Raw genomic sequence first — 23,496 nt, forward strand, 5'->3', positions numbered from 1 at the left:
CTTCCCCCACTCCCGTGGAGCATGCATGGAATTCCTTTCTCCCACTCCCCCAGCCCAGAGGACATTTCTGTCTTCCTCCTTCCTAACCTTTGCTGTGCTTCAAAGATATGCTCTTGGGCGGCTTCCAGAGCTGAAAAGGCCAGCCCCAGAAGTACAGAGAAGGAAGGGCGTGCGGCCGGGGAGGGTTCGGAGCAGACCGCAAAGGGGGTTCGGCTCAAGGGCCTGGGGGGCCTCCAGGGCCTTCCAAACAGCCGGAGGGCCTGCTGGAGAGGACCTCGCCTGCCTCTTCTCCCTGCCTCCTCTCCTGCTGGCTTCAGTGAGCCCTTGGCCAGTCATCCGGGAACCCCCAGGGCGGGGCCCCTTCAACCCAGCCCTCCAGTGGGAAGGGACCCCACCTCCTTCTGGCCCAGCCTCTTTCAGGAGCAGCAAGCAACTGTGTTTGGGAGCTGGCTGTAAAACGCAAGAAAGATGACCCAGCAGCTCCCACACCCCGGAGCTCTGGCTTTGCCCCCTCCCCTTCCCCATCCAGCCAGATACAATGGCTTCTGTGGGCCCCCAGTAAGGACCTCTGGCAGAGCACTACCCCCCCAAAAGCCTCCCTCCTGGGGCCCCTCACAGAGGTCTCTTTTACAGCAAGCAAACACACTTTGGTCTGAACTTTCTTCGGCTGCTGTCCGAGGCAGACACATCTGCTCTCCAAGTGCTGGGGAACCAGCGTGGATTATCCTCCACTCCCTCCCCCACAGGCTGGCTGGCAGGGAGTTTCCTGGAATTTACAGCTTCTGTGCAGCACGAGTGTGTACCCTCTGCGGCTGAATCAGGAGGATGAGAGCTGGGCCAGGACGCCAGCTCTGCCCGGCGCAGGGGTCCCCCACGCAGCACACCCAGAGCCTGGCGGACGGAGACCACGTGTGCGCTTGTGTCCTCTCCCCACACATGCACTCACACTGCCTCCCTCCCACAGGCGGCCCGGCTCCTTATACACAAGCACTTGTACCCACAGCCTTCCTGGGGTGAAAGCATGCTCCCTCACACTCACTCTGACTGAGTTCTCACACCCTGAGGGATAGACACATGTTCAAAGGCTCTCTCTGCACAAAAGTCACAAAGGGGCAACAGGACTCTCCTCAGTGCTGACTGGACAGGACCTGAGAGTGAGAGGCAGCGGGCAAGCAAGGAGAAGGACCCTGGGAGGGGTAGGGCCATGGCTCTACGAGCCAGGAACAGGGGCCTCCTCACTTGGCCCCTGGCTCCTTCCTGGCTGCCCAGGGGTCACTGTGCTCAGGGTAGGACACAAAGTCCTGGCTGAAGTAGGAAGGCCCTCTCATGGCTCTTGGCTATTGTTAAAACACTCATGGTTTAAAGGACCAGGTATTCTTTCAACATCTGGAAGTATCACCTATTCAAAACACTACATCCATTTATTCAACAAGTATTTACTGAAGACTTACTATGTACCAAACACCTTTCTAGGTGCCAGAAAATTCAACTGTGGACAAGACATGTCCTGGCCCTCCTGGTGCTCACTGTCCAGTGGGGGTGATGGGTAATCAGCAGAAAACCGCATAGTGTCAGGGCTGATGAGGGCTACGAAGTAAAATAAAGCAGATAAGAGTGGAGAGGGACCTGCAGGACTTTGTTTGCCAGGGTGGCCAAGGAGGGCCTTGCTGGTTAGGACATCTGAGCTGAGGCCTGTAGGAAGTGAGGAAGGCTGCTGGGCGGGGGTCCACGTGGGGAGCGCTCCAGGCACCGCACATGCTGGTGGGTCCAAGCAGCAGCCAGGAGGCCTCTGTGGTTGGCAGATGGGTGAGCTGTGGGCAGGTGAGCCATACGGAGGTATCCTCTCTCCCCAGGGGCACATAACTCTGGGTGGGCGTCTCCAACTTAGAGAAAGGAGTGTTCCACTAAACATGCAGGTTCTCACTGAAGAGCAGGGAAATGTCAGAACAGCTAGGTGCAGTGCTGAAGGCACCCACGCTCTAGGCCCACTTGGCCAAAGTTTAAAACAGTGACAGCAGAAGCCAAGGTTTACCAGGTGCCAAGTGCACCACAGGCCCAATGGGCAGACACAGTTATCAGCCCCATTCTACAGATGAGGGAACAAAGGCTCCAAAGGGTTAAGGCTCTTGCTTGCCCAAGGGCATGAGCTAACAAGCGGCAGAGCCAGAGGTGTGCACATCTGAAGGCCCAAACACATCCCCTTCCCGCCTCTGAGCCTCTGCCAGAGCTGTGCCCCACAGCTCAAACTCCAAATGCCCGTCCCCGTGCCAACCAACCCGGCCCGGTCTCCAGTGCTCCTCTCCTACACTGTCTGCCTGCCTGTACGCGGGAGCGGGCACAGACCCCTCAGCTGTAGCCGGTCAGCACAGTGGCTCTCTGCCCTGTCTTTCCCCAGAAAAACCTTAAGTCCTTCCAAGAGCAGGGACCAGGCTGGTTGTGTATTCTCTGGACAAGGCCAGCAAGACCTGTCAAATTGGCTGAATCGCCTGCCATGATACTGGTGCTTAATGAGGATGCGGCATTAATTTGACAATCAGGGACTTGGTCCCTTTACACACAGTTCCTGAATGGAGACCACATGAAACCCAGACCCTGGCTGGCAGGCAGTGGCAACGTGCTGCCGTGTGGTGTCCCCCTCCTGTGGCTGCCAGCCACACACACCCGTCTCTGACATACAGCCCACAGTTTCTCTGGCTCAGATCACTTCACTGTCCCCCAGAATGGTCCCCTCCACTCCCCTGGCCTGACAGGTCAAACTGCACTGAGGTGGGCTAAACTTTACGTTGAATTGCAATCACCTGGTAATGAAGAGCACCCAGTGCCCACACATGATATCAGGGCAAGGGTTTTGTAAGATTTCCTCCCACAACCCCATAAAAAAAAGGCAGGCACTCAGGTCAGGCCTATCTCCAGATCTGGAACTGGCCCCCTGGAGACCTGCCTCAGCTGCCAAAGGGCACCACAGCTGGTGGCAGAGCTCTGATCGGAACCCATGCAGTCTGTGCCCAGAGCCCACATTACAGTCTATCACACCAAGAGGCCGCCTCCCCACACTTCCTCCCTGCAATCGAAAGAACCAGACTCCTTAACAACAAAGCTTCTCAGGATGAGACCCAAAGGAACTCGTGGGAGATGAAGCTATATTTACAGCCACACCCCGCTCCCTCTCTTCAATGAGTCGACACGCAGTTACGGAGCGTCTACTACATGCTGGTGATGTGTTAGGGGCACGGTGACTACACTCAAGCTCCTTTCCTCCAGAGCCTTGTTATTTAGGGAAAGAGAAAAATTCTGACCCACTTGTAAGCACCAAGAGAGGGGAGCTGGGGAAGCCCCTCCCCAGTTATCTGCTGACTCTCGGGCTCTCCCCGGTGGGTTTTCCCAGGGTCCTGCCACATGAATCCCGGTTTTGTGGGTGGTGGTTCTAGCTCAGCTCTTGACACTACCAATACAGCAATTTTTTAAAGTGAGAAATCAAGCCTATTAAACCTAACTTAAAAAAAAAAAACACTCTAAGTTCCAATCAAAATGAGTTCCCACCCCCTGACTTGCAGGGCTGACCTGGGAGAGGCGGCTTCTCAAGCCCCTCTGCCACCCACCTGCTACAGCAGCGCCCCCAGCTGCAGAGGGCAGACTGGAACCTCACCCGCTCACACCTAGCCAAGGCTCCAGGAGCAGGCCAATTACACAGGCAATTACCGGCGCACACAGTTCAGGGCCCATCAATGAGGGTGCAGAGAGCGGGTGCACCTGGGGCCGGAGGGACCTGCAGGGGGCGGCCAGTGCAGGTTTCCCAGGGGCCAGGCCTCAGGCCTGTGCACTGACAAGGGCGCTCCCCTTGCTCGCCCAGAGGTCACAAGTCAGGCACTTCTCCTTTGTCCCTTCTAGAATCTCAAGGGAATTTGCACTAATTTCTCTTTAAGTAAACAAACTTCAATGAAACTTTCATTAGAAAATAAAAGACTGGGTACAATCCGTTACTTCTGGGCACCCTCTCTTCAGACCCCATGTGACTGGCCAGCCGGCTCTCCTGGCTCCTCTTACCTCTGCCCTCAGACACCCTGAGGTGTCTTGCCCACCTGTTGATGAAAGCCCACCATTTATTCGGCACCAAAGGGCCTGAGCCACTTGTGGGTCACAGGGCGATCGGGCCAGCTGCTCTTCTGGAAAGGGAACTCAAGAGCTGGGGGCTGGGGGTGGAGGGGTAGGCAGGCAGATAGCACCCAGCCAGCCCCTGGGACACACCCCAGTCTGGGAGCCCTGACTCTGGGCAGAAGGAGAGGAGCCGACCAAACCCTCCCCCGCTCTTATCTGCAGTCCAAAATTCACGGGCAGGTTCAGTGTCTCTCCACCCAGGTTCTGAGGCCCTTCCTCCTCTGCAGGCAAACCAGCACCAACTGCTGCCCAGCCCAGGAGGAGGAGAAAATGGGAGACCAGAGAGGAAATGGTGGAAACGCGCCTGTATCCATGGCGTGTAACTAGGGGCAGGTGCTATCAGTAACCTGATTATTTTACAACTGGGGTCAATTTCTCGGGAACTGGGTTCCTGGTGCCTCTGAAGTTGAGCCATTTGCATCCTCCAGGACAGGGATCCTGGGGTGTGCCTCACACATTTTCCAGGCCTCTCCTCAGAGCTGTAACTCTATCACTATCACTTGCTTTGAGAGAGAAAAGGAGGAGGATTTGCTGCGAATTTAGAGCAGTTGTGAGCCATAAGCCCTGACCAGGAGCCTTGGGTGTGTGTTTCAGAGGAGCGGTGGAGGGCAAGTATGTTCCCGGGTGGGGGGGGGCGTTTCTGGGTCAGGCAGGAAACAGACCCCTTCTCGGCCTAGTCCCCGGGGTCTGTTGGATGAGAGGCTAAAGCTCCTGCAAGAAAAACCACCAGGCTTAGGGCAGTTGCCCTGGAACCCACTCTGCCCTAAGTAGGAGGGCACCAAGGTGGAGAAAGTGAGTACCTCCTTCTGGAACACCTGCAGGCCCTTCCAGGCCCTGGAAATTCTTCAGTGCAAGGCAATTCCCCTCCTTGTCTCCATGTCAGCGAGCATTACACACACAGCCTTCTGAGCATGCCAAGAAGGTACTGAACCGCATTTGACCCCAACTTAACCACTTCGGTTCATCAGATGGTTTATTAATGGAAGATGAAAACCCCCCAGGATCTAAAGCAACAAGGGTTCAAATCCCTGTTGGGCAGGAACAGCGCAAATGAAATCTTAGAGTGGTCTGAACCACAGCTTCTGCCTGGCAGCTGAGGGGTCCCAGGGTTGCTGCTTCAAGCTCCATCCAAGCCCACCTAGCCAGGGGAGGAGGCCAGCATCGTGGGGACACTCTCCCACAATTCCACTCCTTCCTGCCAGTGTACCTCCTGTTTCCCAGTCATATAAGCATGGGCTCTTCTGGGAAATGAAGTGGGGAGGGCTGACAGCCAATCACCTACCACACTTTGGGTATTCTCCCCGCTCCACACACATACAGGGTCCTTCAGAAACATATTCACATATATGCAGAGATGCTCTGTTGTCTTGGCTGCCATGGGTGCCTGGATGCTGGGGTGAGCATTTTCAACACCTTCTTCCTAGTGTATTGAGTGTAAAACGGGCTTTTGTTTCCCAAGCAAAGGCAACTGGCTGTTTTCCCAGCACTCCTCACCATGAGGGCCTCATTGATACCCCAGGCCCCGCTGTTAACAGGGGTCTCTTTAAAAGGGAAGCTGGAGAGATGAGCTTCAGCAGACAGGGTTCTTCCAGCCAAAACGAGGGCTGGAGAGAAACCACTCTGCACTAATCCCCTGCAGGAATTTCCTTCCAAGAAAAGGACCTAGACAAGACAAAAAAGTTCTTGAGCAACTCAGGGGCAGCTTAGCTCCACATGGCCTGAGGGTGGCTGAGGCCACACAAGTTCCCCAAATCAGCCTTGCCAGCTGGGAGGAAGGCTCTGGGTGCTCTGCTCTCGCTGTTCCTCAGGAAGGTGCTGAATGGGGTCTTGTCACCCAGCCATGGTGCAGTGGGTGTGGGAGGAGGTGCTGTCTCAAACCCCTACTGTACAAAGCTAGCCCACCTGGAGCCGGGATGAGACAGGAGTTTGATATTATTGAAGGACACATTAAGGCACTAATGGTTTTCCAATGTAGGGGTAATTTATTACCTGGGGGCTAAACCACCACTGGGGCCTGGGCGCTACATAGATCTTTTCCCCAGAACAACCCCACAGCCCAGAAGCAGGGGGTCATGACTCCGGAGGAGCTGTGAGAGCCCCACACCCGTCTTTCCACACCCCCTACCTGGTAGGATGGGGCCCAGGCTGGGGTTTCCAGCTGATTCTGGGATAAGTAGGGCTTTATCTCAAGGGAGAATCTATTTCAAGCCACAATCCTTCTCAGAAAGAGGAGGAAATCACAGAGTCCAAACACCATTTCAGGTGAAATCAGGAGGTTATTAATCTCCCCTCCGAGCAGACAGAAAGAAAAATCAATGTTTTAGTGGGGGGAAAAAGGTTCCATTTGAATTAATGGGTTTGTGGCTTCTCCATTGATCTGCGCCTCTTCACACTTTCTTTTTGTGCTTTTGTGCTCTTGGGGAGGAGAGGGGGTGGGCCTCCCGATAAGGAAAAGGACGGTCTAACCTTAACCTTTCTCCAGGAATAATGCTAATTAGCGAGGCTTAATGAGAACTTCCCCTAGGAAGCACAGCCCGGTAGGGGCGACCGGACTCGGGCAAACGCAGTTCCAGGTGGGAGTGGGGGGCCGGGGGGCGCTTCTGAGGCCGAGCATCTGGAATACAAACGCGAATTGCACTTCCCCACCCGCCGCCCGAAAAAGTGTCCAGCCTTGGAGGACTCGGTGGAGAAGTGGAGAGTGGCGGGAGGAGGTGTAAATCCAACTTAACCCGGGCGCGCGACCTCACTCTGGCCAGCTGCCCCCGCCCCATGTGTCCCGGTCAGTAAGGAATGCCCCTTCGCTTGGGGCCGCCGACGCCCCCAGCTTCCGCTCCCACAGTACACTTGACAGGGGCACCAGGTCTGCTCCGGGGAGGGACCAGAGCCTGCCGAAGTGGGCTCAACTCTGCAAATTTCGTCTCAACTCCCCGAGCCGAGGCAGGGAGCCCCTCCCTGCCACTCAACGCTTCCAGTCCTCACATCTCCAAACAGTCCACTTCCCTTCTCGAGGCAGCCGCGGTGGCGGCAACCCGAGCCCGGCCCCCACCCTGTCGCCTGCGAACGCCTTCCTCCCCGGGACGCGGTGCCGAGCCCGCGGCAAACCGTGTGGCCGCCGCACAATACCGCGGCGCGGCGCACACAATCACCGCCCCCCAGGACCGGCGGCGCGCACGGCCCGGGAGTGGGGTGCGCCCGGCGGCGCCCGGCACTCGGAGCCGGGCACGCCTCTTGGACACCCCGCGGCCCCCAAAGTGCAGGCTTCACGGCGCGCACCCCACTCGGTCACCCTCACCCGCCCCCCGCCCCAGCCCACTCCGCCCAGGGCGCAGCCGCTTCCGCGCGCCCCCCTCCTCAGCCCCGTCGCAGGAAGCTCCCCCGCATCCCCCTCCCCGGAACCCCCCCAGCCTCCCGCCCCCCTAACCGCAGCTCAACGGCCGGCGGCAGCGGTAGGAGGAGGGGGGCGGCGGCCGGGGGCCCGGAAACGGCCCGATCGCTGGGATCTGGGCCGGACTCCGTACCTGGGCGGGAGGCGAGGTGGAGACGGGCGGTCAGGCTCGGCGGCGAGTGAGCAGGGCGGGCGGCGGTGACAGCCCCACAGCTCCAGCTGCTGCTGCTGCTGCCGCCGCGGCCGCCCGGGGAGAGGGGCTGGCACCGCCGCGGCGCGTCACTGCCCGGCCCGGGGGCGGGGGTGGCCAGGGGGAGGGCCCAGGCGAGCAGCGGCGGCAGCGGCGGCGGCGCCGCGGTCGGGAGGGAGGAAGGGGGAGGGGGGCACCGGGCACGGGGAGGCGGGGGAGGGGGGCGGGACCCTGCACGGGGCGGGGGCCGGGGGGAGGGGAGCGCAGGGAGGGAGCAAGCTGGGGGAGTAGGAGGAGCAGCGGGAGGAGGAGGTGGAGGGGCGGACGAGAGGGAGGAGTGGGCACGGGGGGAGGGGGAGAGAGGAAAAGGAGGCACCCAGGGAGAGGAGAAAGGAGGGAGAGGCGGTAGGGGGGAGGAGGGAGAGGAGAAGGAAGGAGCGGGTGCTGGGCCAGGTAGGGGGGGAGGGATGAGGGCGCGCTGGACGCGCCGCGGTGCGCTCCGGGGGGGAGAGCGCTCTTAAGGGGGAAGCGCTTGGAGGAAGAGTCTTGCCCGGGGCTAAGCCTGGGAAAGAAGGCGGTGGGGTCTGTGCCCGCCCCTGCTCCGGAAGGCCGCAGTCTTCGGGTCCCGGGGTGGGCGGGAGAAGACACCCGGCCAGCTCTCTGCGTTCAGGCCAGGAGAGGAGAGACTTGGCCCAAAGAAAGTGACTCAGGCACCATTAGGAACTCTCGGTTCCCTGCGGCCTTCGAGCAGCCCTCGACCCCCGAGCATCTCCAGGTTTCCCGGGGACGCGGGTCCTCGCTGGGCAGGGCTGCTGGGCCATAGGTCTGGGCCCCCAGGCGGTCGGAGCAAGACCCTGGTCTGGGAAAGACAGGCACGTGGTCGGTTCTGTGCCGCCCCCCACCTCAGGACCCCCCTTTTCTCGATCAAGTTCAAGCTCAGGCTCCTCGGCGCGCTGCCCACCCACTGCCCCCTCCCATCCCCCCTCCCTCTATTCCGCACCATCTCGCCTCTTCACTCTTCCTTTGTCTCTTTCCCACCACTTAGTTTACACCCTCCCCTGCTCTCCTCCTTCCTACCGGCGGGCGCCTAAGAATTCAGGCTGCGCTCACCTGTCCGACCCAAACATTTCAGCGATCTTCAGCGCCTGTCGCTCGCCTGCTCCCAGCTCCCTCCCTATACCCCTCCCCTCCCGCCCGTCATTGTGCTCCTCAAGACCACACCGTTCGGGCTCCTTAAGGCGCGCAAGCTACAGTTGTAAAGTAATAGGCTAACATAAAGAATGCTGCTCCATCCAGGACCTGGGCGCGCACTGTCCGCAGACACAGCATCACAGTAAGGGGAAGACCCACGCGGACCAGAGTAGCGGTGCTCCGCGCTGACAGACCTCGTCCGCCTGGGGTGCGGAAGACTGCACCGGGCGTCGCGGGGTAGGGGGCGGGAGACCCTGGACCTCTGAGCAACCTCAGACTCAGCCTGAAACAGAACGCGCTTGTCCCCAAACAGCAGAATTAGACCCCGACAGAGAAGATGGGTCAGGGGCAGATTCCCCCCTCCCCAAATCCACGCCTGTGTTACAACAGATCAGCCTTCGGAAAAATCTCGTGCTTTAACAGGGATAGGGAGCTGCCCTTGTGGAATACAGTGAGGAAATGGCTACAAAACAAAACAGACCAATAAAGATCCCACCTCCTGGTCCCTCTGGTCGCATCCGAAGAGGAAGGGCAATTTCTACTTGACTTTACGCTACAACTCATTCACAGTGGAACCAGGAAAGAAGAGAAAATGAGACAGACACCGCGATTGTTTGCAATTTTGAAACAGACTGCCTTTAACCTTCCAACTTTTTTTCTGTGAAAAGCCTTTTTCTTTCTTGCACTGAAAGCTTTGCATTGTGAACAATCCGAGGTAAACAAGGCTCCCTCTACAGGTGCGAGTTGGAAATACAACACCACAGGTTCAGGGCTCCCTATTCACCCATTAGGGGAAAAAAAAAAAAGATGACAACACATCAAATTAACGCACATAGACTTCCTTCTGCACAGGCTAAAGATTTTACTGTCAATATAAAACTCACACTTTCTTTTTTAAAAGAGGATCTAAGCTAAGCATGTTACTCATTAGCGCCTTTTATCCCTAAAATCAAATGTTTTCATACCAATTCACTCTTCCTACTTTATTAGATCTTTATTTCTCATCCTCTGTGATGGGGGGCAGTTTGGAGGCTTTATTGCCTGAATGTCCACATACCCTGGTGACCAATAATGACTTTTAGAATTAGTGGCCATGACTCTTCAGTTCATACGGGGAAATGTGGGTGTTCCAACATAGGAACTGTCCTTCCTCACTCTGAAAATGAGATAATTCACGCCCAGGATTTCCTGTTTCTTCCCACCACATTTCTAGAGATCTTTCACGTCTCCTGTCCTGTCACTGTTTCACAGCGGTGGTGGACATCTGGGCTTGAAATATAAAGCCAAATCCAACTGATGTTCAAAGGTGGAATTGAACCCAGATAACCTACCTCTTCTCTGACTAATAAGAGAGAGCTAGTACCGCCCAGGAGGGCAGAGCAGTGATTTTCTCCAGGCATGAAATGTGAACTCATTTACCATCCCTGAGATAAAACAGTCCCAGCCCCACTCGACCCACAGGAAGCCGTTGGGAGCCCTGGAGATGCCTGGCTGTTTAGCAGCACTGCAAATTAGGGGAGTTTTCATGTGTGCTGAAGGCTGCAGAAATCTCCCGGCTCTTTAATTCCTGCAGGAGCTGCCACTCCTTGAGTAACCTTGTGTAGGTTGCTTTCTGTGTCTTTGTGCCTCTCCTTAAAGTGGCCACAGCATGGGTCCCAACAAGGAGTGGCATGACCCAGTTTTTGGCCACTAATTCTCCCAATGATGTGTCTCTTCTTCTAGCCCCAGTCTGGTGGGAGACAGAGAAAGGCTGCTCCCGTCTGCTTAAGGGGGCAGTACTACTGCCTTCATGTCCCCTCCAGGCTCTGCAAACAGTGGGTGCCTTTGTAAATGGCAAAATTGGAAGGGCATCTGCTCTGTGGAGCTTCTTAAGCAGCAAACCCCTCCAGGCAGATTCCCATATGAAATGAGCACTCCATGAGCTGGGACCTGGCCAAGGGAACCAGGAGTTTGTGATTAGGAATAACATGATCTTAGTGTGACCAGAATGGATACTGTTCAAGCATCTCAAAGCACTAAAAAAAAATTATCCCTACAAACTAATGATACAAGGAATATGTGCCTGTACAATGGAGAGACTGGCAGATACCCTTCAACCAAGTGATCAAATTCAGCAGCCCCCAAAGTGGGGCCACCTGACTTGATGTGCTCACGTCCTGAAGGGGTGCAGTAGGAGGACAAGCATCACCTAAGCTTTGTCTCCCTATGTCACATTCACTCCCCAGAATGCTTTACCTGAATCTGATGAAGAGACAACCAGACAAGAAATACTGAGAGGCCCTCCACATTTCCACAACACAAGTGTCCTGGACTCTTCCAAAGAGTCATTGTCATTGTTATTGTTTGTTCTCAATCAGGAGACTCAAGAAAAATGACAACTAAATGCAAAGTTTGAATCTTGGTTGGATCCCCAAGACAAGGAGTGAGGTGGAGATGGGGTGAAGGAGGGGCAGTGAGGGGTGGAGGGCAGACAGATGTTGACAGCAGAGACCAGGTGGGCTCGGGCTGAGTGGTCAGGGAAGGCTCCTCTCAGGAGTAAGTGCATGTGTGCTGACTCCCGGATGATGGAAGTTGACAGCTGGGTAAAGACCTGGGGGCTCAGTCTTGCAGGCAGAGGGAAGAGCTGGTGCAAAGACCCTGAGGTGGGAAAGGACTTGGCATGTTTGAGGACTAGAAAGCTACCAGTGTGGTTAGAGCGAGGTGTGCTGGGGGAGGATGAGAGGAAGGGACAGTGAGAGGGTGTGCAGGGCCAAGTACTCAGAGTCTTGGACACTACTGTGAGGTGTGTGTATTTTATTCTAAAAGCAAGGAAATCAGGCAATCTAAATTATGTTTTTAGATCAGAAGAGATGGGATTATAAGGAAACAAGAGTGGCATGGGGAGACATTGAGGAGGTCGAATAGAAGGAGTCTAGCCAAATGGGACTGGTTCCAATTCTGGCTCTGACCTCGGGCAGAGTGACATTGGGCCCCCATTTAAACCTCTCTTAGCCTCAGTTTCCTCATCTACAAAGTGGATAATAAGATAGTGTGTCTAACGTAATATTTGACACCAAAATTTCCCCTTTGAAATTGTCAATTGTGGTAGCCAGCCTCTCAGCTGTCCCCCAACGACCTTCACCTCCTGGTGTCACACCCTAGTCCCCTCACCATGAATAGGGCTGGGGAGATGAGGGTGTATGACTTCTAAGGTTCGGTCATAAAATACAGCTTGCTCCTTTCCCCTGAGAGAGTATTTGGTAAATGGCAGCTTTTATCACCATCAGGATTTTGAGTTTCCACAGTGCTGGTCAGAGCCCTCTCCACAAACGCCCTACCAGGTTATTCAGCCCCAGCAGCCCTGGGCAGCCCTCATCTCACTACACACTTGTCAGCACTCAGCATCAGCAACCTCTTCTCTCTCTGCTGATCTGAGAAGTGGAAAATGGTGTCTCTTCCTTTGCCATCCTCATGTGAGCATATATTTATGTGTATCATGTGTTTTTTTTGTTTGTTTATTTTTTAGCAATCTGTTCATATTCTTTGCCCTTTTATCTACTTAGGTTGGTGGTCTCTTTTTTTTTTTTTGGTAAGCACTCTTTAGAAAGGAAGGAAATTAATCTTTTTCATATATTTTGCAAATGTTTTCCTTTTGTTGTCTTCTTACTTTATGATGGGATTTTTCTGCCATATGAAAATTTTACATTTTTATATCATCCCATTCCTTTTTTTTTAAATTGAAGTTTATAATCCCATTCTATTTTTTTTTCCTTTAGGGCTTTAGGCTTTCAGGTCAAAACAAAGTTTTTTTTCCACTCTAAAATTATGAAAGTAATTCACCCACATTTTCTTCTAGAGCATCTGTAGCTTCTTTATGGTTATATTTTTATTCTATCTGTAATTCATCACCACGTAAGAAGTGTGGTGAAGATCTAGCATATTTTGTTTTTTAATGGCTATTGCAGTTGTCCCAATACCCTCTTTTATTTTTTAATTTCTCATTTTTATTTTTTAACACCTTTATTGTGGTATGGTTCCTACACAGCAAACTACACATATTTCAGATGTACAATTTGATGAATTTTGATAGATGTGTACACCCATGAAACCAATACCACAACCAAGAGAGCTAACATTTCCATCACTCTCCAAGACTGATACCCTCTTTTAAATAACTCACTTTTATCCACTGACTGGAAGTGCCATCTTTATACTAATTTCCTATTATTTTGGGAATTGTCTGTTCTGGCCTATTGATCTATTTATTTCTGTCTCGATAGTATAGCTCTAGGATATATATTTTAATACCAGGTAGGGCCAGCACTCACCTCTACCCACCATGAACTCTCTGCCCCCAGCATAATAAAGACAAAGGCTCACCACAGCAGAGAGGGCTCTGGATGCAGCATAATTATGGCAAAGGTCAGGGAGTGTTTCTGACTGAGGGGCTGTTGGTGGGGTGGTTCCTGGAAGAGGTGACATCTCCTCTGAACCAAAGGAGGCGGGAGCAATGGGACAGGTGGCCAATGCGCAGGGCATCCCGGCAGGAAGAGGAACGTGGATGGCTGCACCAGGGCTTCACACATGCCTGGATTTGAAATACCTGCTCTGTTGGTTGGGTAGTAACTCAGCTTATCCATTTAGTCTTCACATTGACTGATTCCTGCACAGCTGGCTGCAACCTCACAGTGAATTTGACACCTTTGCTGAAATCTAGGAGACACCGCCCAATACCGTTTCCTCATTCCTTCTCTGTTTAGATAAATTTCCCATGATGCGTATAACTAAGAGTTTGACTTGTTGAAATACACTTTCCTAACCACAACAAAAGGCAAAAATTACAGTTTGATCAATTGCCTTTTCAGAAATGTGTTGCTTTAAAATGTCATCAGTTAATCTCTGCTCATGTCACTCTCCTACTCTGGGCTAGCTGGCTGAATCTGGCCTGGTGTTGGAGGACTTCCACAGGCCTACTGGCCTTCCAGCCTTCTGTTTCAAACTGTGAACTCTGCTTCCGACAGACTAACCATCTTCTGTCTCTCAATAACCCACGTGTGACCCCCTCCATGCCTTTGATCATCCATGCTTCCAGACACCTTTTTTTTTTCCATAAATAGAGCCCCCCTACTACATGCCATGCACCATGATGAGTATGGCTGACACAGCAGTGAACAACACAGATACAGGTCGGCCCACTCAGAGCCTGCAGGCCAGCAGAAGAGAGAGATTAAACTAATGACCATAGTTTCTGGTCACAGGTATGTATATTCAATTTGTACTTGACATTCATGGTAACTGCTAGGAAGGAAGTGCCTAGTATGTGAGAAGGACATAGTACATCCTGGAGGGCTCCACTGAGGAGGTGGCATTTAAGTTGGGCATTGAAAGATGCAGGGTGTTCATTAGGTAGAAAGATGCTTTGGGCCATCAACAAAGACATCCTCCACCCCTGCCAGATCTAGGCCCCTATGAACACACAGATCACCCAGCTGGCTCTGGGGGCAGCTCTCTGTCAGTCTTACATCACTTAATGCACTTGTGGTACTCCCCATGTCCTGCGTTATGCATCATTGCCCCAGTTGGACAGTGAGCTCTTAGCGGCTGGGACAGGCTCTTAGGTAGCAGAGTCCTCAGCAGCATCCTCGGCAGCATCCTGCACACAGCAGGGACTCTCCACTGCATCACTCGGGACCCTGTCCTGTCTACTGCCCAGCACGGCCCTAAGGTCCACAACAGAGCTCTGAATTAAGCACACCAACCTCAATGTGGGCCGCATTTTGTAACTCCCCAGAGAATGCACCTGCTTGCTCTCTCTTCCTTCTTTCCAACACCTTTGGAGAGGCTCAGCCAAAAAGCTGAGGCCAGCCGCAACCGGACACTTCCGCTCCTAGGTGTGCACATGACAGAAAGAACTATGGAGAGTCCCTAAAGAACACAGACACCAGAATGGTCACTGCAGCACGATTCACAGGAGCCCTGGCCTGGAAACTACTGAAGTGTAGTTTGTAGAATGGATGATTGTGGTCCATCTACACTGTGGAATACTGCTCAGCAGTGGGAAGGAGCAAACTAGTGGTGCAGGTCCCAACACGAGGATGCTCACCCTCATGCTTGTGGTCAAAGAGCACATGCTGTAGGATGCTGTTTATGTAAAGTTCTATAACAGGCAAAAGCAATCTTTATTAGAGGTCCAGATAGTGGTCGCCCTTTCTGGGGTCAGTGACCATAAGGGAGCACAATGGGTCTTTAGGGGGCTGACAGTGTTCTGTCTCTCGATGTGAGAATTGGTCACAGGAGGTGGATTCAGTTTGTAAAAATTTACTGAGCTGTCCACTCAATGACATGTGCTCTTTTTTGTATGCATGTTACACTTCCATAAAAGTTGGGAAAAGGGAAAAAAGGCTGAGGCCAGTGACCATGGCCGAGCAGCTGAGAGCCTGGTGTAATCAATTCCTGCCACCCGTTCTACACTGGGCACCGGAGCTGAGTGGCAGTGTATGTTACTTTATTCAACTAGTCAAAGAACAAGGTTGATGTGAACTGCCAATCTGTACATAAAGAGTAGAGGCTCTGGGAGGAAAATTAAATGACACATCCAGTCACCCAATAGCTCAGAGATCAGGGGACACACCCACAGTGACAGAGCTAAAAGCTAGTGGCTGTGCTGGGGTTTGGAGCAGGTGCGCTGGTCTCCAGAGTGGGTGGTGGGCTCAGTGCTGTGCTTCACCGACTGCCAGCTGAACAGAGAGAGGAACCCACCAGAGCAAGTGAAGTCTGGGGTGAAGTCAGTTTTGGGGTCAGTTTTCTCATCTCTGAAATGGGGGCACAATCACAGGAGCTTAAACACAGGGATGCCTGCAGGGGGCTGGACTGGCGCCTGGCATAGAGCACCTGCTCAGATCTTACTTATCGTTAATGTTGATGATGAAGATGTGAAAAATAAGTAATTAATGATACAGACATCAGTCAACGAACAGTTATTGAGCCCCTGCTATGTGCCAGGGCCTGACCTGGGCTGCTGACCCGGGCTGTGCCCAGGAAGCTGCTGGTGCAGAGGCTGCTGGGGACCTTGGCCTAGCCCCACCCTCACGGTCATTTTTTTTTTTCTTTCCCTCCCCCCCTCCCCTTCCCTTGGGAAATCACAGCATTAATGTGGGAGGGAACAGGGCTCTCCCTCTCACACACTCCATGACTTTGGATGGGTTACCCGAGCTCTCTGCTACCGAGCCTCAGTTCCCCATGTTGTCTGTGAGGACCCGGCACACACAGGGCCTCAAACAACCCTTCCTGTTCTCCTCCTCACCTCCCCCTCCTCTCTTCTCCTTCCGCCCTGCTTCCCCTCTGTTTCCTTCTTGCCTAAGCCTTCGGCAACTTAATGCCCAAAGGCATTGTCAAGCTCAGTTGATGGCACCCAGGCCATGGCAAATACTGTGGACTACCTTACCTGATACCCAAACTCAACATTTCTCTCTTCCCTCTCTCAACTACAGAGGATGAGAAACGAAATTCTTTCTTTCCCAGGCCCTCTTGCAGCTTAGGGTAGCCACGTGACCCTTTCCAACGAGATGTCCACAAAACTCTATTGGCAACTCTCTGGGAAAGCTTTTGCACTGCTGAACTAGGCTAATACCACCCCATTCCCATCTTCCTCTCACCTTGAATGTGGACAAGATGGCTGGAGCAATTGCAGCCAACTTGCAAGCATGAGGAAAAGTCAACAACATCACAGAGTCACCAACCCAACATGGCCAATGTCAGCTGACCAGCAGCGGCTCCTGCATTCTTCCTGTTTCAGGTGTAAAAAAACTTTCATGTTTTGCTATACAGCCAGCTGGGTTTTTGGACCTGTAGTCAAAAGCATCTCTGGCCAATTCTCAGGGCTCCTATTTGTGGATGGATGGGACAGCAAGGCCCCCCACACCCCTGTGGCCTTTTCTCTAGAGAGTTGACTCCTTAAAGAGACTGAGGAGGGGGCTGTGTCAGGGCCCCTGCTTGGCCACTGTGGTACATGGGGCACTCTGTGGGGAAGGGACCAGGCTCCGCACAAGTGTGCCCGAGCACTTCCTGAGCCGGGGTAGTGTTCCAGTTAAAGAGGATCTTTTGTTTCGATCCTGTTTTTTTCTTGAGGCACTTTGAGCCATTCCAAACATCCAATGGCCTTAAAATGACCATGGGGCAGGCAAGCATGGGCTCTGTTACTCACTTCTACTGAGGAGGAAGCTGCAGGAGAGAGAGGAGTGGCCAGCCTGAGGCCGGGCTGCCTGTGGTCACGCTGGGCTGAGCCCCTGTCCCCACCTGTCCTTAGCACCCAGCCCAAAGCTCAGGGCTAGCCAGGCCCTGCTGTTCCCTGCTGAAGGCTGGAGGGGGGCTGGCTGCAGGGAGGAGGGGCAGGTGAGCAGACCTGTGGGTCTCTTTGCCAGCTTTGCCAGCGACATGCCTGCCTACTGCTGACCCCTGACAAACTGACTTCCTCACCAGAAGAGTTTCCTTGAAGAAAGGGGCTCCTCTGTCAAAAAGCAAACTTTGAAAACCACTGAAGTCTGACCCAAACCTGCTGTTCCAGTAACAGGGAAGCTGCAATGTGGAGAAGTGAAAGTGAGACAGCTGGTGCGGGGCAGGGCCACACCTAGAGTTGGAGTCGCTGGGCTCTCTCGGGGGCTCATCTCCACCTGCTGTCACCCCCATTTAAGCCCCTGCCCCTCTGGCCGAGGAAGGTGGGCTCTGAAGCTCCACATTGCACACGACTATGTGTAACACCAGGCGGGCCGGGGAGCACTGTCTTCTGCAGGCTGCTCAGGCTTATCCCAAGCACATGTCCCTCGCTCCCCTGTTCTAGCTCTGCCTTGCTATTCTTACCCCAGGGCCTTTGCACTGGCTGCCAGCTCCACCTGGAAAGACTTTCTCCCACAGGACTGGCCACTTCTTATCATTCAGGTCTGGGCTCGGATGCCATCTTTTTAGAGAGGCTTTCTCACCGAGAGGCACAGTCTATCAACAGATTCTATTTTAATACTCTGCCCCAAACTTCTCACTTTTGAGTATTTTTTTTCCTTGTTGATTTGTCATCTCTACAGCCTGTGAGCTCCTTGAGAGTGGGCTCCTTGTCTGTCTCATTCACTGCTGTATCCTGTGTTCAGAACAGGGTCTGGGACATCGGAGGTATTTAAATGATTTTTGAATGGAGGAGGAGATTTTTTGAAAAATTATACAAACACAGGGTCGCAGGGAGGGCAAGGGGTCTAGAGGGCTGTGAGCAGAAGCCGTGGGCCTCTGTCTCCTTCATCTGAGTGGAGGCAGGGGAGCTCCCAGCCCAGCGGGGGTCGATGCCCGGTCACACTGTAAGCTAAGTGAAGCCGCAGGCACAAACTCACAGTGTGACACTGTGCGGGGCCACCCTCAGAAAAAAAAAAGGGGGGGCCTGTTAATGAAGTAAACACAAGCACAACCAGGAAAAATCTTGGCCATGGTTCTTCGAGTCCACCCAGAGCCATTATCTCTAATTGATCTCCAGACATCAGCTGCTGAAGCGTCTGAAGCCCTCCTGCCTTTTCCAGGTCTGGTTACAAAGCCCTGGCCCACCCACCCACCTGAGTGGGGTCTGGTCTCCTGGAGCAGCTCTTTGCTGGGGGCCGAGACCTGTCTGGGCTCCACCTGAGAAGGAGCCATCAGGCTCGCAGGGTTGCGGGGTCTGGAAGCTGTGTAAAAGCCATGATGCTCGCTGCTCGGCTGCCAGAGCCCAGCAGCCTGCACTGCGGTGCCTGAAGCCGAAGGCTCCACAAAGCCACTAGGGGTCTTGTCCTCAAACAAATGGGACAAAAAATAGGAAGGGCTGGAGAAAGCGCCCTGCCCAAGATATCCCCCCAGCTCGAGAGGAGAGCCTCCGAGAACTGGAGCAGGAGAGGTGCTGTTAGAAACAACAGCACACAACAGGACTTGGCCACGAGACAAGAAGGCCCATCTGGGTATCATGCCAGACCCAGAGTCGGGGGTCACAAGGTCAGCCATCGGTTCAGTGACCATCTGCATGTTTTGAGCTGCTCCTTCCTGCCCAACCCGGGAGAGAGACGCCTTCTTTCCTGCTGGGTCTCTCCTGTTCTTAGAGACAGATCAGGGAGTCAGCCACCTAGGGTGCCTGGAGGGGCGGTTCACAGTCACAGCACCGAGAAGACAGAGCTGCCCCCCATTTAAGAAGGCCCAGGTAGCAGCTCCTGACTTTGCCCCGCCATTCCCCTTGACATAGATAAAGCCTCCCCAGGCCAGCTCTGCATGCAGGATCCTGCTCTGGGCACCAGGCAGCTCTCCTGCCTGCACCAGTAAATTATGGGCACTGCGTGCATTTAATTTTTCCCCGGATAATGAAGTCGAAAGGCCACATCAGCATCCTCACATGCGTGGGGGTGGATCTGGCAGCCTGGAAGGGGACTGAGACTTTAGGAGCTGATGGGGACAATGAGCTGTTTAGGTTCGGGGTATCTACCAACTCCATCAGGCCACTGGCTTTGGAGACAGGATGTTGGTTGTTTTCTGCTTTTTTCCCACACAGCTTCAGGGAAGCAGGCGGAAAGAAGAGAGACGGAGACGTCTCTGAACCCAGGCTGTTCTGGCAAAACAGCTGTCGGGCTCATTTTCTTTGAGTGTTTGTAAACTGCAGCAAGTTTCTTGAAAGCCCCCAAGGATTCTCAATGATATATACTGATCCCTAAAATAATGCCCTGTAACAAAGATGTTCGACAATAGGGCTTCTCACTCCCCTTTTTGTCCTCTCAGAAAAGAGGATTCCCAGAAAACTTTCCCTCTCAAGTTTGGAAATGCCCTATTTTTGCTTGACACCATCTTTAGGAGGGTGGGCACACTGGGTTGTCAGTATTTATAGCCCCCAGATTCCAACACAGAACCATGATGCTCCTGGCTCACAGTCACTCTGTTTTGGGGGCGAACAGAAACCTGCGGTCAAAGTGTCTCAGCTTAATGTTTATGTGGTCTGATCAACGGTGCCTCCTGCATGTCTCCCTCACCAAGAAGGGGGTACAAAATTTTTTAGGCATTAAACATTTCTTTCAAATAACTTTTTTTTTCAAGCCAAGAGAACTTTTAAAAAGAAGGACAACAAGGAGGGGAACCATTCCTGCTGGACAGTAAGGCATCTTAGTCATTAGACATACGAGTTATTAAGACATCTTAGTCTCAATACTTAAAACAGTGTGGAGCTGGTACGTGAATAGACAAAGAAGCCAATGGACTGAATAGAAGTAGATTCTGTTTCAGATGGAAATTCAGCAAATTATAAAGATGGCATCTCAAATCAATGGGAAGAAAACAGATTCTTTAACAAATCATGTTGACACAGAGGGGTAAAGCAGGATCTCTATCTCCGAATATACCAGGATAAATCCCAAATGGATTGAAGATTAAATACGAAAAATGAAAACATGTATTTTTTTTGCTCTATCAGCTGAGTGCATCTAAAAGAAAGTATACCCCAGTACCAATAAGCACACTGAGTACCCAGATCTTGGTTTTCAATATGATTTTACAATAAAAGGAGTCAGAGCTCCTTAGATTTATGGCTGATTCTAGGATTGGGGCCGAAAATATGTAAGATGAGCCTGGAGGACCTTGTAGTGCCAGAAAGTAAAGAAACACTAAAACAAAACGAAGTCCTACAAAAAACAACCCCCCCCCAAAAAATTGGTGGGGATATGTCAAAAGATCTCCCTGTGATCAAAACTGAAATAAGTTTGAGCATCAAAATAGATAAAGCAGTATTGAATTACAATTACAACCCAAAGTATGAAATAAATAGCTGTATAAATAAATGATTGAATAAATTTAAAAATGAGGAAGGAGAGACAGATATCCCATGTGAAAGAATTCCGAATAATGTATGTAGCTTCTTCATCCTCAAGGAGAGAAATTATAACCCCCACTCCTCAGGTGTGGCTGCACATGGTGACTTCTCTCCCAAGTGCACGGTATAGAGAGGGTAAAAGAACAACTTTACACTGATGAGACCTGACACCAAGGCAACACCAACAGTCCTGAATCATGGTGACAGTATGTACCCGTAATATGATGTGGTGACAGTGGCTCTCGGTGTCTGTGGTCTTCCTCCTAAAAACCCATAACCCCAGTTTCATATTGAGAAGAAACATCAGGCAAATGCCAAAATTCTACAAAATACCTGACCAGTATGCTTTAAAACTGTCAAGGTCATTAAAACCAAGGAAAGGCTAGGAAACTGTCATAGCCAAGAGAAGCCTGAGGAGATGTGACAAGTGAATGTAATATTGTATCTCAGATAGGATTGTGAAACAGGAAAAGGACATTAAACTAAGGAAATCTAAGTAAACTATAACCTTTAGTTAACAATAATGTATCCATATTGGTTCCTTAATTGTAACAAAGGTATCATACTAATGTAAGCTAGTAGCAATAGGGGTAAACTGCATGTAGTAGGGGAGAGTAATGCGGGAATTCTATACTATCTTCTCAATTTTTCTGTAAATCTAAAACTATTCTAAAAAATAGTCTATTAAAAAATGAAAATACTAAAAGAGAACAGGGAGGCAGAGTGGAGTTAGCCTTTTACAGATTCAAATACAGAAGCTATTAAAGAAAAAAATGATAAATTTGAGTACATAAAAATAAAAATGACAAAACACACACTCCATAAGCAAGATCAAAAGATAGAGGGCTACCAGAAATTAACATAACATTGTAAACTGACTATAACTCAATAAAATTAAAAAAAAGAGAGAGAGAGCTAAGATTGGGGAGAAAAAGGCAATGACTAACTCTGGGGAATCAAAAGAAAGAAAATGTAATCACAGTGGGCTAGTTGGCTCAGCTATGAATAACCTACACAGTCATAATAACATAAATATAATAAGTTATCTAAATAGGGAGGTATAGATAATATTGAGGAATGGAGGAAGAAGAAATGATACCTGTGTATATGAGAGGGTGTAATAGTGTAAATACTTATCTCTTACAGCAAGGAATTAAACAACAACCACCAAAATAGCCCAAATTGAAAAATCAAGAACTAGCAGTGTGATCATATGTTATTTAGAAATAGGAGACAAATTCCAGAAGAGATAGCTAAAATATAAGAAAGAAGAGACACTGTCTCTGAAGGGTAGAAATTGAAGTGGGGAGGCTGGGGAAGGCTCTGCTGTTTTTCTGTATGATTCATAAAATATGTATTTTATTGATAAAAATAAAAATGAATACAAATAAACAAAAAAGACAAAGGGCTGCTTGAGAAGCTGTTTCTGAGGGTTAGCTGCTCTGGGGTTATGGGGGAGGGCCTGAAGGGCACCGGGTAGAACCTGAGAGCTGCTACCCCATCTGCACATCTCACAGCAGAAATGTTCCAAGGATCATTCGTTGCCTGGAGAAATCCAAACATCAGCCTTGGTCAAGGTCAGTATTTCAGTGGCTTTTTGTTTTTCTTGCCGCAGTACAAACCTTCCGCAGTGCCAGGGATTTGCTGAGATGGGAAAAGGTTTGTGCTAAAGATTCTCAGATCTTGAAAATGGGGCCAGTGGCATTTCAGACCCTTCTAGAGCTCTCCTGGAGGCAAGCTAGGCCTCCCTGTCTCAGCTGCATAAAAGTAACAGGCCGGCTGATCCCAGAGGACTGTTGGGGATGTCTGAGATGAGGAGGGACAAGAAACAGAGCAAGAGAAGAAAGCCAGAAGTGGACCAGGAAGGCCAGGAGTTGGGAAGAAGGGGAGGAAGCTGGGAATTGAGAAAGTGGACCCATCATACGTTGGTGGGTGGGCCCAGTGGGGAGAGGAAGAGAGGGACTAAAATCCAGGCAGCTAAGGCAGCAGACCCCACTTTCTCCCAAGTTCCACAGGGTCCATCCCTCATCTTGCTTCCATGCACATTTCCAGAGAGCAGACACTGATGCCCAAAGTATAAAGATACTGGTCTAGAGAAGTGGTTATAGAAAGTAACAAAAATTGCAAAGGTGAAGAGACTGACGATGGGGAAGATGCTGAGGGCTGAGAAAGAAAGATGCTGCCTCTCACAATGAAGCCCAAGGTACTCTTTGTGTCCTTGGGACCTGCTGCCCTCCTCAACCTCCCCTCGGAGGCAGGCCTCTGAGATCAAGAGGCTCTGAAATCTTACTGGGAAACTGTGACTTTGATTAACATAAAATATCTCACTTTGCCTATTAATGCTTTTTTTGCCTGGAGTATGTTTGCCTTGAATTTGTTTGACATCAATAGCAATATCTTTTCTTTCTTATGTTTTCATCTTCATTTTTGTGACTTTTAAAAAGTGTTTTGTAAATACCGAATGGATTTTACCATCAAAAAGCCTCATCTGAGCCTTTCTGACTCTTTGTAGTGGAATTTAACCAATTTACATTTATTGTGATTTACTGGTGTTTGATCTTGTTCCTGTTAGGTTACCTATGTTTCCTATTTATTATATCTCTTTTTGGTTGTTTCTTCTTTTATGCCCTCATTTAATTACTCTTGCTGGACTGATCACGTTTTCTTTGTTTCTTTTACTTTTCTCTAGTGGCTTAGAAGTTATATGTTCTATTTCAATTCCATGAAGATTATTGCTTAATTTTCAAG

At 51.3% G+C, this 23,496-nt stretch overlaps 1 protein-coding gene across 7 annotated transcripts in view; it reads right to left on the reverse strand.

Annotated features, from left to right (window-relative positions):
* The window catches only part of NOL4L (nucleolar protein 4 like), a 117,743-nt gene that overhangs the window by 24,849 nt on the left and 69,398 nt on the right, over nt 1-23,496 (reverse strand). The window contains exon 1 of one of the 7 annotated variants that reach the window (XM_072944017.1): nt 7,674-7,894. The exons of 5 other annotated variants lie outside the window; for them this stretch is intronic. The gene's annotated coding sequence lies outside the window, so the exon portion shown is untranslated. Of the gene's footprint in view, nt 1-87; nt 268-7,673; nt 7,895-23,496 lie in introns of those variants that run through there. One more of the 7 variants, XM_015237892.3, reaches the window with a different exon arrangement.

Source organism: Vicugna pacos, chromosome 19 (assembly GCF_048564905.1).
Source record: "Vicugna pacos chromosome 19, VicPac4, whole genome shotgun sequence".
In the NCBI taxonomy this organism is placed as follows: Eukaryota; Metazoa; Chordata; class Mammalia; order Artiodactyla; family Camelidae; genus Vicugna; species Vicugna pacos.